General features: G+C 47.3%; 1 long non-coding RNA gene across 1 annotated transcript; it reads right to left on the bottom strand.

Annotated features, from left to right (window-relative positions):
* Positions 1–6: 6 nt before the first annotated feature.
* Positions 7–3,406, bottom strand: LOC118158876. The gene is made up of 3 exons (XR_004746924.1): positions 3,392–3,406; positions 560–561; positions 7–204 (listed from the first exon to the last, which is right to left on the bottom strand). It is a non-coding gene; the product is annotated as an uncharacterized LOC118158876 (long non-coding RNA).
* Positions 3,407–5,253: the final 1,847 nt, after the last annotated feature.

Here is a 5,253-nt window from a genome sequence, read left to right as displayed (position 1 = left end):
ACGAAAGAGCCCTTGGGCAGCTCCTCGGGCACCGAGTAGCGCAGCTGTCCCCACGCCGCCTCCCACGCCGCCACCAACACGCAGCACAGCAGCGCTCGCTGCCTTCGGCCCCAGCGCCCTTCTCTCGCCGCGCACATCTCCGCCACGACCCCGCCGCCACCGGACTCCCGTCAACAGTTCCACGCCGCCGCCCCGACTCTTCGCCTGCGACTCGGGATCAGATTCTCGCTCTGGCTCCCGGTTCGTTTTCCGTCCCCGGCTCAGGCCCCGCCGCAGCCCGCTCTTGCCGGCCCCTCAGCCTCGCTGTAGCTCGGCTCCGCGCCGTGGGGCCGCTCGCAACCGACACAGCAAGCGAGCGAGCGAGCCGGGCCGCAGCGGGCGGGGCGGGCTGCAGCGCTCCGCTCCTTCCTCTCCTCCGTGGTGAACAGCGGCGCCCGCAGCCGCTTCCCGGCACTGCATGAACGGCTCATACCGAGCGCCGCCGCTGAATGCTGAAACCTCCGGTCTCCGCGGACACGGTGCCACGGCACATTCCCCTCGACACGGCTTCCGCAACAACTTCTCCTCCTTTTAATGCATTCTCGTCTTCACGGTGGTCATGACCTGAAAGAAGGGAGAAGTCTGCCTCTTTCTTTGTTCGTTCTACCACATGACCAGTAGAATTGTTCGTGTTAATTCGACCTCTAAAGAGTTGTTAGTCTTAACGCAGTATTGCAGAAGCACCATGTCCTCCACGAATCGCAAACTTATTCTTTTCCTTAGCTTTCCCGCATCTAATTTGTGTTGTCGTTCCCATGTCAACAACTGATACGAAACTCTTCTCCCTGGAAGGGTGCAGCATCAAGTAACCAGCAGCTTTCCTCAGCTCCCTGAGAAGGCTGTGCACCTCATTCCACATCCCTCCTGCAGGAAAACCAGTTTGGGAACTCACCGTTGATAAGTCTCCCCAATATAAATGCAGTCTTGGAGACTGAAAAAGGTGAAGACCTGGTCTTGCTTTTATTCACTTAAATGGATTTTCAGGAAAATGCCTACCCATACAGCAAAAGAAAACCCCATGACATTCAGAGTGAAGGTAGCAATGACCTACAGGAGATGACTATGGTATTGTACAAACTGGTGTAAGAAAAAAGCAGTACTTGGGATCAGTTATCAAACAGATCCAGGTACATTCATTTGAGAAAAAGAAAAAACAGGAAATATCTCCAGTATTGTGGAGGTTTTACTCAGGTGGGCAGCCAAGCTCCACCACAACCGCTCTCTCAGTCCCCCTCCTCAAAGGGAAAGGGATAGAAAATAAGATGAAAAGGGCTCAAGGGAAGTGACTCAGCATAGGGAGATTAATTAAATTTATTGCCTATTACTAAGAAACTAGAGGAGTGAGAAACAAAGAAAACAAACTAAGAACACCTTTCCACCATCCACCCTCTTCCACCTCCGCCCAAGTGGCAATGGGAATGGGAGAATGAGGGTTGCAGTCAGTCTATAGCACTTAGCCTACACCACTCCTTCACAGTCACTCTCTTTCCCTGCTCCAACGTGGGGGTATAGTCCTTCCTGATGATCCTGCATGGGCTCCCCGCAGGCAGCAGCACTTCAAGAACTGCTCCAAGTATGGGTCCATACCATGGGGTCCATCCCTCAGGAGCAAACTGCTCCAACATGGGTCCCCCATGGGACTGACAGCTCCTGCCAGTTCACTTACTCCTGTGTGGTCACCTCTTCACGGGCTACAGGTCCAGCTTGAAGTCTGCTCTGGTGGAGGGTCTCCACATGCTGAAGCCTCCTTCAGGTAAGATCCACCTGCTGCTCCACTGTGGTCTCCTCCACAGGCTGTGGAGCGGAAATCTGCTTCGCCATGGTACACCAGGGGCTGCTGGGGGACAACGTGTTCCACCATGGTCCTCTCCACAGACTGCAGGGGGATTTCAGCTCTTGTGCCTGGAACGCATCCTCCCCCTCCTTCTTCACTGCTCTTGGTGTCTGCAAGGCTGTTTCTCAGTCCTCACTCTCCCAGCTGCTGTTGTGCATCAAGTTATTTTTTTATTATTTTTATTTTTTATTTTTCATTTCCTAATTCTGCTATCACAGAGGCATAAACACCATCATTTATTGGCGCAGCTATGGGTAACAGCGGGTCCTTTTGGATCCAGCTGATAATGGCCCTTTTATAACATGTGGCAGCTTCTGAATTCTCACAAAAGCCACCGCTGCAGCCCCCCAATTACCAAAACCTTTCAACATAAACCCACTACAGCAGAAAGCATAAATCATATTTTCCTGATTCTGTCATGCAGAATCAGTGGTTTTCACTCTATACAGTAAGCACTCACATTCATGGCTAATAGTTGCACATCCAGCCCTATGGACATCATACAGACAGGGAGGCTTTCTGTCTCCAGTCCTCCTGGAGCTGAGAACATCCCACAGATAGCTGGCATTGGCCTGAAGCACTCCACACTAGTTCCCCTGTGTAGCCAGCATCGTGCTGGAAGATCACACATAATGAGGGTGTGCAGTGCTTCAGGACCTCCTGCTATCACTTAAAGGCAGCAATGGGTAGGAAATCATGCCTCTCTCCTACACAACTTCCATTCTGCCAAGTATTAGCATGGCTCTCTTGTTTATTTCTGATTATAGATACAAAGTTAAAAAACAAACAAACAAACAAACAAAAAACAGTAGCTCGGGTAGTGATTCTAAATATAACAAAACAAAAACCTTCAACCAGCCCATGTGAGGCAAACCTTTCACTACGTATATGGACACAACTCTGCCTGAAGAAGTCATCCTCCAGCACACTTGGAGGATGATACCTGATACCTCAAGCTGAATACTCACACAGCATGTTTGGACATCCAGAGGTATTAGTATGAAGGCACATGCAAAGAAGATTTTCAAAGAATATCCCATTTGGTGACATGGAGGAAAAAGTCATAGTGAATCAGGCATAGACCTTGGCACGGTGCAAGGCATCAGACATTGCACAGAAAAATGCCCTGTTGACTCTTCCATCTTCCTCACTGGAATCCAGGCTTTTGTCATTACCCCACCTGAGCACCTCTTTCTTGGGCTAAGGAGCAAGAAAGTGCATCTCTAACCTTTGGTCAATTAAGACAAGCAGGGACTGGAGTATCTGTACTCAAGGGACACAAACAAATTCTGCCATTCTTTGTCATCTGGGGAGTATTTTCAGGTCAGTTCCTTCCCTTCCAAATGTGGTCCTGGAGACTACAACAGTTGAAGATTTTGGTCTTGCTTTCATTTCACTTAAAATTATAACAAAATACCTCCCCATACACCTGAAGTACCCCATGGCACTGAGCGGCAAGGGAACAAAGCCCCTTGGGTGACATGCACATGGGTGCACATGCAAGCAGAAGACAACAACAGTACTTAGGATCAGTTAGAGCTCTAGATCAGTGCTTCCAGGGGACACCTGCTCTCACTCTTCTGCTGTATTTTTGCTTTCTTCCTCATAGGTGGTAGTTACTCCAGCCTGTACCCTTTCACCTCAGAGACCTCCCTTACATAGGCACTTTTAAACAAATACTTTATTCTCAGGGAAACCTTACTGCCTCTAAAGATGGGGACACCATGATCAGAACAGAAATGGTGCAGACCTTGGCACCTGGTATGAAGCCAAAGTGTTCCACATCCAAAGCCACGTTGAACCAACTATTATCCAGGCTCTAAAGTCTACCTCTCAGCCTCTGTACTCTGCAGTCACAGACTATCTGCACCACAGACAACATCCTAATTCTCGCCATATGTCAGACAAGAAAGAACAATCATTCAATGACATTTTATTGAAAGAGAAATATATCATAGTATTTCTCACCACAGCAGGAAACATTCAAGATCTAGATGGAAATTTTTCCCCCAGTCCCACCATTCTAAGCGATCTTCCAGTCTTTTTAGGGTCCTCTGCCGCACTGAGGCACAATTTAGACAGTAGCAATGAACAAGGCAAAAATGTGAATGCTACAGATTTGAAGCACTTAACTAGCATTGTTTATGCATTCTTCTTTGGTATGCCCAAGCCTGATGCTCAACAAAATTCAAGTGATGGACCTGCAACATGGCTGCTCTCATAGCACATGCCTGCTTGAAAAGACATTTTCTCCATTCCTGAGAGGACAATGTTCAAACACCATGACAAGAGGTCAATTTCTCCAAGAGCACTTCACCATGAGGAATTCTCAAGCTACTCCCAATGGTTAAGACTGCCTTCCCTCTTCATGACTGGCAAAAGGACATCATCACAAGACCAATTGCCCAGCCACTTTCTCCACAATATGCACAAAAGACTACACCCTGGACAGCTCCAAAGACAATTTTATTTTCCTCATATTATCATGACATAATATTAATGGTCTGAAGATATAAATGATATGCAGCTAAGTTATAATCATGGACATTTTTTGTGTATTCATAGGAGTAGAGCATGTAATGTAGACAGTAGGAAAAGAATTTCCCAGAATGTCCTCCTGAAGATTCCAACACAGAAAAAACTACATTTCTACTCTAAAATCTATCAAGTAGAGCTTTGTGATTAATGGAATAAATGCAACAGCCAGGGAGAGGGCTATCTGTTTTTCTGCAGCTCAGCATTTGCAAGCACATCTCACCAAAGGATTAGTTCAAATGTCCATTTCCTTATACAATCCACCACAAATACACCATTGACAAATATCAAGAAGGGAGGAATGTTTCTCTTCAATCTTCAAAAGCATACTGATGACCTGGGGGAAAGAGAGAGGGGAGCCATCCTCGATGAGAAACTGGGTCATCAAAAATGTCTTTGGAGGGGAATCTCCCCCTCCATTAAGCATATACGGTACTCCACACATAGCCACCTCTTCCACTGACATCATGTTTATATCCACTCCCCAGAAACAAAAATGGAACAGAACACACGAGCCCTCATATCTCCAGCCTTCCACACAACCTTAAACTGTAATAAAATACCCAGCTATTGCCTCACGAGAGAAAGGCACACGAACACTTACATTCCCCAACAAAGTTATGCTTCTACTGATAGCTCAAACTCTCATAGACAAAAGACCAGGAAAAGACAAAAACAGAGAAGCAGCACAAGGGAGCATTCAAAGAGAAAGCCTGGTAGAGGAAATCACCAGGAGGGTGGCAGGATCTTCTCTGTGGGCACCAAAATTCCTCTCCAGAGCACCAAGAAATCACTGGGGTCTTAAGCTGCAAGCAATGTCCTAATGTCTTCTTCTGGGCAAAACA

This window comes from Oxyura jamaicensis, unplaced genomic scaffold (genome assembly GCF_011077185.1).
Source record: "Oxyura jamaicensis isolate SHBP4307 breed ruddy duck unplaced genomic scaffold, BPBGC_Ojam_1.0 oxyUn_random_OJ59523, whole genome shotgun sequence".
Taxonomy (NCBI): Eukaryota; Metazoa; Chordata; class Aves; order Anseriformes; family Anatidae; genus Oxyura; species Oxyura jamaicensis.
This window is presented reverse-complemented; position numbering and strand designations above follow the sequence as displayed.